At 55.5% G+C, this 10,646-nt stretch overlaps 1 long non-coding RNA gene across 1 annotated transcript; it reads right to left on the bottom strand.

The window, feature by feature from the left end:
• Nucleotides 1–239: 239 nt before the first annotated feature.
• On the bottom strand, nucleotides 240–5,528 carry LOC125442983. Its single transcript, XR_007246056.1, has 3 exons — nucleotides 5,384–5,528; nucleotides 747–824; nucleotides 240–638 (listed from the first exon to the last, which is right to left on the bottom strand). It is a non-coding gene; the product is annotated as an uncharacterized LOC125442983 (long non-coding RNA).
• Nucleotides 5,529–10,646: the final 5,118 nt, after the last annotated feature.

Here is a 10,646-nt window from a genome sequence, read left to right as displayed (position 1 = left end):
CCCTGCTGGACATGGTGCGGCATCCTTCAAGGTCCTGCTCCGAGAGCAGCTGACCCGGCCCTCCACTGGTGGCCACGGGCCCACGGGCGTGTGGAACGCCTCGACCGACTCCACCTGCGGCGCAGACTCCCCCTGGAAGGCCGGCCGGCTGGGCGAGCTCTCCTGAGTTCTGCCTTGAAGGCGGACGGTACAGTGGGCGCGGAGGTAAAACGCACGTCCGTCGTGGATCTGGTCGGTCACCTTCAGAGGCCCCTTTTCCTCCCCGCGTGCAATCCCCCCCGGGGGGGGGACCCGCGCGTGCCCAACAACCCCCCCGGAGCAGCCGGGCGGGCAAGCGCGGGGGGTGGGGGTGGGGGTGCCAAGCCTAACAGACCCGCCCTCGCCTGCTGGCAACAGGCCACCGATGGGCCGGTCCCCGGGGGCGGGGGGCCCTCCGTCGCTCAGGGAGGAGGGTGGAGCGTCTCTTCCTGGTCACGACGGTGGCGGCCAGGGCGACTTGCTTTGGCCTCTCCTCCTCCTCCTCCGCAGGGGCTGCCGGACCGGGCTGCATCGGGGGCTTGTTCGCCGGGTCCCGGCGGTCCCCGGTGGGCTGTCCGTCCCGGCGTCGAGGCGCGGCTGGCAGCAGTGGCAACGTTATCCTGCATATAATGGACAGTTAAGATGTTCAGATCTGAAGCGCGTGCCCCCCCCCCCCCGCAAATCCCCCAGGGGCCGCTGGTTCTTCAATTGGGAAGCGACTGGCTAACCTTTATGGCGACCACACAGAAATATCATCACCCTTCAGGAGGCTGCAGCCAGGGCAGGAGGAGGGACCCTGTTGGCACCTGCGGACGAAAACCACCGGCAATTTATTTCCACATTAACGGGATTCTCTGCAGATTTCGAACATCTGCTTTCAGACCTGGGTTGGCTGGGCTCATGTGTGTCTGATCACTCTAGGAAGGAGAGCCCACCAAAACCCTCTCGACCTCCTCACACCTTGACTCAAACCAGTCTAATGGAATAGCTCAGATCTGGGACTTTTAACTTGGGCCTTGCTGCCCCCACGCAGCAAAAGCACAAGCGAGTCTTTCCCCAGCTGCCTTCGAGGTCAGCCCACTGCCACGCATGTCTGAAGGCTCTTTAGGGGCCGCGCTTCTGTGGATTTGCTCCTCCCCAGCAAGCAGATAAGAACATAAGAACATAAGAATGAGCCTGCTGGATCAGACCAGAGTCCATCTAGTCCAGCATTCTGCTACTCGCAGTGGCCCACCAGGTGCCTTTGGGATCTCACATGCAGGAGGTGAAAGCAAGGGCCTTCTGCTGCTGCTGCTGCTCCTGAGCACCTGGTCTGCTAAGGCATTTGCAATCTCAGATCAAGGAGGATCAAGATTGGTAGCCAGAGATCGACTTCTCCTCCATAAATCTGTCCAAGCCCCTTTTAAAGCTATCCAGGTTAGTGGTCATCACCACCTCCTGGGCAGCATATTCCAAACACCAATCACACGTTGCGTGAAGAAGTGTTTCCTTTTATTAGTCCTAATTCTTCCCCCCAGCATTTTCAATGGATGCCCCCTGGTTCTAGTATTGTGAGAAAGAGAGAAAAATGTCTCTCTGTCGACATTTTCTACCCCATGCATAATTTCGTAGACTTCAATCCTATCCCCCCTCAGACGTCTCCTCTCCAAACTAAAGAGTCCCAAAGATCTTGGTCCTGGAAGAGCTCCATCCTCATCATAAGAACATAAGAACAAGCCAGCTGGATCAGACCAGAGTCCATATAGTCCAGCACTCTGCTGCTCGCAGTGGCCCACCAGGCCCATCAGTTGTCCATGCTGGAGCTTTGTAGGACTGGAGCCCTGTGATAAAAGCGGGCTTTGCGTATGCAGAATACCTTTCTCCTTCCCCTGCTGAGTAAACAGAGGCCCTTCGTCTGCCAGGTTTGGGAGGACATCTGTCCACAGCATCTCCAAGGCTCCTCCATAAAGCGGCTGCAAACATCTGGGCAAGCCCTAAGAAGAGCCGTGCTTGGTCAGGCCTGGGGTCCGTCCAGTCCAGACTTCAGCCTCCTTTCCCCCCACAACCTCCATATGCCCTGGCCCTGGCAGCCAAAGCCTCCCCTATCACTGCTGCTTCAAGCAACGGGTAATTAAAGGTGCGCTGCTCCTGTGAGTGCAGGCGTCTTTCGGACCTCGCCAGGCAGGCCTTTCCAAAGCAGGGGCACACGGTGGAGCTCACCATTTACAGGGCGATACCTTCACAAGACCTTGCTCAGCTGAGCCAAAGCTGCCATCGCAGAGCTGAGCAGGGGAGGGAGTCCTGCCAGAGCCCCTGAGCCACCAATGCGCATCATAAATCATAACCAGCAGCTTCCGTTGAACCTGGAAGCTTAATTGGCCACCACCAGTGGTGCGGCTGCTGAGGGAAGGGGCCGCAGCTCAGCGGCAGAGCCTCTGCTCGACATGCAGAAGCTCCCGGTTCGATCCTCAGCATCTCCACTTGAGAAGACTGGGCCACAAGTGATGGGCCAGGCATGTCTCTGCCTGAGAGCCTGGAGGGAGGCTGCTGGCTGAGCAGACAGGGCTGGCCTTGGCAGACTGACGGGCTGATAAAAGGCAGCTGCTTCGTCTGTGTGGGTCTGTCCGTACTCTGCTGAGTCTCAGGCAGGAACCCATCTGTAGTGTTCTGCACCCAGTGATACTCCCAGGCGGCCTTAGAGGGCAGACCCATGCAGCCTGCCTCCCAGGAATGCAGCCTGGAGGTTGCGTGGACTTGGACAGGGACCTCTGTGTGGCCAGGTCGGCTGGATCAAGTGGGGACCCACCTTCTGGGTGAAATGAAGAAGCCAGAAAGTCTCTCTCACATCTCCGTTCACTTGCTCCTCTGGCAATCGTGGTGGGTCAAGCTGGGCTCTTCACTGCCCATCAAGACCAGAGCCAGGCCAACCAGGAGGGCAGCGGCAATTCTCTCCATGGGCAAAAGCCAGCGGGCTCCTCATGCCCCTGGGCAGTGGGGGAGGGAAGGTAGCCGAGGCCTCTCTTCCGGCGGAGCCTTTGAGGGCCCTTGAAAGGCGCCTTCCTGGAGTCAGCCTGGATTTCTCTTGTGAAATGGCCGCTGCCGTTGCCTTCCGCCTTGTGGGAGTTCCCGGCATCACCTCTGATGGAGCGTGGGATCCACTTCCCAAGCTCTTTCGTATTAAGGAAATGGTGGCTAAGCCCTTCTTCCCCTCGGAGTTGCTCAGGACTGCTGTGCCCCCTGCAGCCTCCGCCAGGCCTGAGAAAATGCTCCTTTTGGGTAAGGAGAGAGGCACGTGCAAATGCCATTGATAATTAATGCCTTCCTTAATACAGCAGCATCAGAAGGGCCTTTGTTTCATCCAGCCTCCTTCTCCTGGAGTGCCACAGAGAGACGGAGGGCATCAGGCTCTCCGCTGCCATCCTCTCGCTTCTCCGCGGCAGGCCTGTCAGGTGTCCTTCAGCTCCACCAATGAGCACCGGGACTGGCGGGGTGGGCGAGTGAGCCTGCCGCCTGCCACACTCAGCCTGGCAACACCAGGCCCCCCGTCGCCTCCCCCATCCTGAGCAGGGTGGCATCTCTCTGCAAACGGAGAAAACAAATGGAGCCAAGCGGCCCCGTGAGGGGTGGGGAGGGGCCCCTGAGCTCCAACTCCGGAGGACGGGTTTTCCTTATATAAGCTCATCTTTTTGATTGTGTCAGAAGAAGGAAGGGGACAAGGGAGGGAGGGAGGGAGGTGTGGCATGCAAAGGGGAGGGAGGGGAAGGGGGCCTGGCATCTGGACATGGCCCACCCACCCTAGCGGAGGGAGAGGGAAGGGAGGGGAGGGGTGGCATGCAAGGGAAAGGGAGGGAGGGAGGGGAGGGAGGGAGGGTGGCATGTAAGGGAGGGAAGGAGGGAGGGAGGGAGGTGTGGCATGCAAGGGAGGGGAGGGAGAGGAAGGGGGTCTCTCCTGCAGGAGACTCAAAGGGGCTTACAATCTCCTTGCCCTTCCCCCCTCACAACAAACACCCTGTGAGGTAGGTGGGTCCATAACTTTGGACCCCCTAAACCAAACCTCACCAAACCTGGGTAGTATCATCAGGAGATTCCCCCAAACAATCCCTGAAAGTTTGGTGCTGCTAGCTAGCCCAAACAATGTGACCCCTGCAGGCCAAAAACCGAAAAAACACTAAAATATTTTTAAAACCCACAAACCGAGGGGCGGAGCTTCGGACATGAATGGGGGGGTTGAACCCGAGGGACACCCCCCCCTTACAGACATCCTTGGCTCCAGCCCTTGAAAACAATGCAGGATGCAGCTCAGACCGTAGTCTGAAACAACCAAAGAAGGAAACTATTTTATGAGCAGCATCTCTTGAGTCTTTGGAACTCACTGCTGTGGGATGTGGTGAAAGTCCAGAGTTCGTTTTTAACGGGAAAATGGGCAAGATCGAAATACCCTTTTCTAAAGCTGAGTGGGCAGTTGGTGGTCATGCACTCCCCAAATCACAGTGGGATTGTGGATTAGGAGCGGCACCCTCAAACGCCTGGAAAAAATGCTTAGTTTTTGTCAAATACCCCCTCACCACCACCACTCCCCAATCTTGATGTGAGACGTGTGGCACGTGTCTTGGACCAAATGACTTCTGATGCTATTTATTTATTTCACACCATGAAGCCAGAGCCCCTGCTGGACAGCCCCCTCCCCGAAGCATCTTCAGGGCTAGTGGTTTCCCAAGACTGCCGCGATGTACAGTTGAATGCAACGAATAATATTGCAGCAGGAGTTCATGGGTGCAGCAAGGCATGCCAGAGACTGCCTCTGGGTGTTTCAAAGGTAGGTTGCAAGCATCCTGATTGCACAGAACACTTCCTCAGGCTGGATATGCCATAAAAATACAGGCATGCCCATGTTCCTTGAGCCAGATTTCACACAGCACCCCCGCCCCCCACCCGCAGCATAGAGAGCGAATATGGGAGTGATTAGATATAACCAAGCCAGGCTGTTTAGGTTTGAAGCAGCAAGAGGGTCCTCCAGGGTTAAAGCAGCTAATGGAAACCTGCAACCAAATCCCTGGGCCCATTTGACCACTGGAAGTTATGCGTGCCTGTAGTGCAAACTCCATCCAGACCTCTTAGTCCCCTCCAAGGGTACGGTGTGTCTGTGTGTGGGGGTGGGGTGGGGGGAGTTTCTGCTGGAGATATTTTTGCAATCCGCCAAAACTCTGCCCAAAGCAACATGAACTGCACATTTATGGGCTTCTCCTTCCGCACAACTTGTGTGCCTTCCTGAAGGAAGTGCTGTTCTCGCACCATCACAGTGGCACTCGTGTGTCACGTTATGCCAACCTTCCAGTGGGGCCTGGCGTTCTCCTGGGAACTATGGCAGAGCCCTGGGATCACTCACCCTGGAGGAGATGCCAGCTTCAGAGAGTGCCCTCGCTCGGGCATCACTCCCGTCCTCCTCAAACTCTGCCCCTCCATGGGATGGGGGCTGAACAGGAGAGCCCGGCTGCCAGGCCGAGGGGGAAGCCTGCTCAAGGCTGGCCTTTCCCTCCGTGCTGCTCCGTCCTTGGCTGTTCCTTGACAGCCCTGCTTCCTCCGCCCCCTCCCTCCCCCTGCCCCGGGATCAGTTTTCAGACCCCCCCCCCCCCACCGGCCCCCAGCGTTTGGCCCTTCGCTAGACTATTTAGTCTGGTTTTGCTGACCCCGTCTGACTGCTGAGGAATGAGGCTCAGGTTTCCCGTTTCTCCTGCCAGGCAGGGGCTGCTGCTGCTGCACAGAGTTTCCCCCTTCTGCTGTGCAACGGGTGTTGGGTGTGTGTGTGTGTGTGTGTGTGTGTGTGTGTGTGTGCGTGAAGATGTACCCCACGGTTATATTTGGTCATTGACTGTAAATAAAGTCTTCTTCTTCTTCTTCTCCTTCTTCTCCTTCTTCTCCTTCCTCTTCTTCTTCTTCTTCTTCTACTACTACTACCACCTCTACCCCACGGTTCACAAAAGTTCTTGGAGCCTTGCTTATTCGGGACTGAGGTCTCTACTGCTGGCGGAGCTTATGCTAAGTCAGATCCCCTGATGGAGTTGATCGCCTGGTGGTCTTCAGGTCCTTCTGGGGGCTCCAGCCTTCTCACACTACAGGCCTTCTCCAAGTCTGTGTGACCCACCTTGAGTCCCCATGAGAAAATAACGCCAATTAAAAATGGAAGACAAAGAAGAGAACCTATCCGATGCCCCCTGGTCTGGTCCAGCACCTCTGACAGCTGCCTCTCCCCTTGCTGGGGTGTTTCAGAATGGGGAGGGGGGTGGCAGGCACACACCGGTCCTGATCTGGGGCTTAGTTGCCAAAGGACATGAAGACGCAGAGCACCTTCGACTAAATCACAGCCTCCTCCTTCAAAGTTCGCTCTGTCTGCTCCCAGAGTCCCCAGATATTTTGAGTCCGTGGACCCCTCTGGCATCCTGGCAAAGGGTGCTGAGCACAGTCACCAAGATGGCAGCTGCCGGGTGGGCAGAGCAGGTGGGAAGAAGACCTCCTCCTTGCTGGCTATTTCTCCCTCCCTCCACGAGGCTGGCTGGTGACAGCAGCGTAAGGCAAAGGGCGGCTTCTCCTCTAGGTCCTCCCCACGCCCCCTCAGAGGACATCAGCTCTCTCTGCCCCAGGCAAGGATGACCGGAAGGAGGCCTTTTTCTTTCCCCGTGAGGTTCATGGGGCATTCACTCTCCTGTTTCAGGCACCAAGGCAACACTGGGGAAAAAAGGAGAAAAACTTTGGCTTTTAAAATATTTTAGGGTGCTCAATGTTAGAAGCTGTTTAGATGCTCTGACTAAGATTTTCTGCGTTTGGGATGGGATAATTTTTTTTAAATTACCATGTTATATGATTAGATCATGTTTACTTTAAGCCGCCTTGGCCAAGTTCTCCAAAGATGGGGCATAAACATTTGCTGAATGAAGCACCAGTTGCAGAGCGCAGGCAAATACCCAAGCTTCACAGTGGGGTGTGTGTGTGGGGTGTGTGTGTGTGTTGCAGTCGTTGGTTCTCTTTACAGAGGAAGGATTCTTATTGCACAGCAATGGCTCCATCATCTCTCTGGTGACCCCAGCCCCCGTTTGGAGGGGTAGCTCCCCCCCACCTGGTTTGCCCCCTGGAAGGCCTCTCCAGTGGAGGAGGCTGGAAACGAGCCACCTCAGCTGTAACCCACCTTTCATTAGCATCTGAGCTGGCTTTAATTTTAATGAAATATGCAAACGAATGCAAAACGAATTCATCTTTAAATGACACACACAGTGATGTCAAAATTTTATGCTGAAATATTCCGTTTAATGATATCAAACCGACATGGGGTGTGCATTTGTGACGAATTTGCCTCCATGGGTTGAAAAATGAACTCATATCTGTATTTAAAACTAGGAATGATTTTCAGATTGTCCCGCCTACTGTTTCAATCCCCCCCCCCATATCTCTGTTTTGATTTTGCTTCTTCTAAACTGGAATCCAAGTTGTTTTTTATCTGCTTTCTAGGCACCCCTTCCCCCCGCCCCCGGCCGAAATGTCACTTTTTCAGTATTATTTGTGTATTAATAAATCAGTGAGTATACTTTATACTTACATTATCAGACTAAATTATGTACATTGTATGTATAAACACCCTAGAAATCACACATTAAAATGACAGAGCAAACATCCACAATATAAACAATATATAAACAGACTTCCAACCAAGGATAGATTTCTACTCCAAAACAGGCAGGAGACTTTTCAAACTACCCCAAAAGGTGTGAATCACATCCAAGAAAGGAGGCTGGCCGAGGGCTGCAGCCGGTGGACGGTGTGTTTGTGTCGGGGGGGGGGGGGGGGGGAAAAAGGGAGAAGTCTTGCATGCCGGCTACCTGGCAGGTGCAGCTTGAACCCGTCTCTGTGAAAAAAGTAAAGTCTAGAAGAAGAGTTTTGGATTTATATCCCCCCTTTCTCTCCTGCAGGAGACTCAAAGGGGCTGACAATCTCCATGCCCTTCCCCCCTCACAACAAACACCCTGTGAGGTGGGTGGGGCTGAGAGAGCTCCGTATAGCTGTGACTAGCCCAAGGTCACCCAGCTGGTGTGTGTGGGAGCGTACAGGCTAATCTGAATTCCCCAGATAAGCCTCCACAGCTCAGGTGGCAGAGCTGGGAATCAAACCCTGTTCCTCCAGATTAGATACACGAGCTCTTAACCTCCTACGCCACTGCTGCTCCTACACACTGAAAGGTAGGCTGCAGACTGCCCTGTGGACCTGCTAGCTTTCTCTGTGCAGGAAATTCTCTGGCCAGTGCCAAATGCGGAACTCCACCTCTGTGCACTGTTAGCTGTGAGATGCCCTTGCAGGGAAACCCTATTGCAGGCTCCGTGCCTGTAGAGGAGGAATGACGGGGTGCTTCACCTCAGCTTTTGAGCCCCAGGGTGCCTGTGGGCTCTCCTGGCCAGTGTGTGGGTCATCCAGAGAGAACACCACCGTCTTCCTTGAGCCATGGAGGCCTGTTGTCCAAGAAGCACCTGCCCACGGCGGGGCAGCCTCCGCTTCGCCACTCTCTTGGCACACAGACTCCACAAGCCGGACCCCAAAGAGGCTCTGCCATTTCCTGGCATGTGCATCAAGTCAACTTATAGTGGCGCCCACAAGGGGCTTTCAAGGCAAGCGAGAATGGGGGGGGGGGTTGCCACTGTCTTCCTGGGCACGGTGGTTCACCACGGTGGTCTCCCTTCCAAGGACCGACTCTGCAGTGCTTCCGAGATCTGACGAGCTCCGTCTAAACTCTTCTATCCCCCCCACCCCCAATTCCATCTCTCTGCACACGGCTGGGTCAAAGCGAACCCCTCTAACTCCAGCTCCAACCTCCGCAGCCTTCAGTGGGATGCGTGGCTGGCCGTGCCAAGGGTTGTTGGGGGCAGCAGGCGGGGAGGGGACATTGGCCAGACAACTGATTTATCATCACCTCCCTCCTCGCTTGCCAGACCCAGGGCTCTGCTTAGCTTCATGAAGCATCGGGTGTACCTGGAACCCTCCAGACCCAGAGGCATCTAGACCAGGCGGGCATCAGCATAGTTCAGATTGACCGGCTAATTGTTATGGAGCAAGCCAAAGCAAGCCATTAACTCTTCTGTGGCCTTCCAGGTGATCCCGGCCACCAACAGGCAGAGCAAGGCAGCCAGAGGTGCTGCTTCTCCCCTGACTCTCTGCTTGTCCCAGGATTTCCCCACGGCTCCCAGCACTGGCTACTAGGGTGGTAAAGAGGCATGGAGGAGTTGAGAAAGAATTGACCTGTGGAGGTGAGGCCACCTGCTTCATGCTTCGTGCTGCGTGATTTGTCCAAAACTGAGACTAAGTGTGGACAACAAAACCATGTGACCACCCACATCCAGAGAGGAGAAAACAGGTTGTGTGAGCCGTGAACCACAGACCCTCACAGTGGAAAGTCTGTGGCCAGCTCTCTCGGGGAGGCGGACCGTCATTCTCAGAGGTCACAGAGGGGATGTCCAGGCCTACTAGAAGCACACTGGATCCTGCCCGGTTGGTCCGGGGATCCAGCCTCAGCCCAGAAGAAGGGGGGGGGGCAGCTCAGCTCCAGACCTGGCTCTTTGCAGGAGAAGCCAGAAGGGCAACTCTCCCCTTTCCAACAACTGCACAGGCGGGAGGCCTTTTTCCGTGGCGCGCTATTTAAAGATGCACCCTTGGGATTCGTTTTTCATCACATGAATTACATGTGGACTTTCTAAAATAAGCCTTTTCCTGCAAAGGTTTCCAGTGAATCATCCCGTGGCTGGTAGCTCAGAGCTGCATCAGTGGGTGGCAAGGAGCGCTCTCCCCTCTCCGTGTGGGGCTCACGGCAGTGACTTTCCTCCAAGTTTCTGCTTCAGCCGGCTTGCTGTGTCTGCACGAAAGGGCGTGTGCGTGCGGGTGTGCATGCGCATCATCTGACTGACCTCTGTGGCATTTTTTTAACCGAATGCCTCTTTTACAAACAGCAAATGCCTTCCTGACAATGGCAGGACAATAAAACTGTCTCCTGGGCGCTCTGTGGAGTGTGCAGGAGTGGTGGGCTGTGCCTCTCAGGGTGGGGGTATGTGGCTGCTGGAGCTGCTGTTCCCTGGGAGGGTTTCTGGCCCTTGTGGCTGCTCAGTGACCGGCTGGTCTTGGGTGACTTTGGGGGGCACCTCCCACCCCCACTTCCTCCGGCCCTACAACTGGGGCCATTTCACGAGCAGCAGTGAGATGAACCTGGCGGCCTCAGCCCGATTGCCCTGATAAGGGAGTTCTGGCCAGGGGGAGCCCTCTGGAAATGCACCTGTTGGTCACCAGCAGCTTTCTGTGCCTGCCTGCCTGCCTGCCTGCCTGCCTGCCAGCCCATAGAGGGTGAGGAGGGGCCCACAGGGATGGTCCTGAGGAGCAGTAGGGAGCAGTCCAGCCTGTAGTTCCCCCTTTCCTTTGGGGCGCCTCGTTTTCCTGCTTCCTCCCCGTGAGCTCCAGCTGCACCTCCCTTTCCCCAGACTTGGAGTTTGCAGGAAACAGAATCTGCACATTTAAATGGGAAAAAATGTGTCTGAGCAAAGTTCACTTCTGTGCTCATCGCTAAAAGGAGGCGGCCCGCTCTCTGAGGCCAAAATTGTCAGCAAGGAAGTTTTGCCCAGTTTGAT

This window comes from Sphaerodactylus townsendi, linkage group LG13 (genome assembly GCF_021028975.2).
Source record: "Sphaerodactylus townsendi isolate TG3544 linkage group LG13, MPM_Stown_v2.3, whole genome shotgun sequence".
Classification (NCBI taxonomy): domain Eukaryota; kingdom Metazoa; phylum Chordata; class Lepidosauria; order Squamata; family Sphaerodactylidae; genus Sphaerodactylus; species Sphaerodactylus townsendi.
The sequence above is the reverse complement of the archived record's forward strand: the minus strand, read 5'-3'. Positions and strand labels throughout refer to the sequence as shown.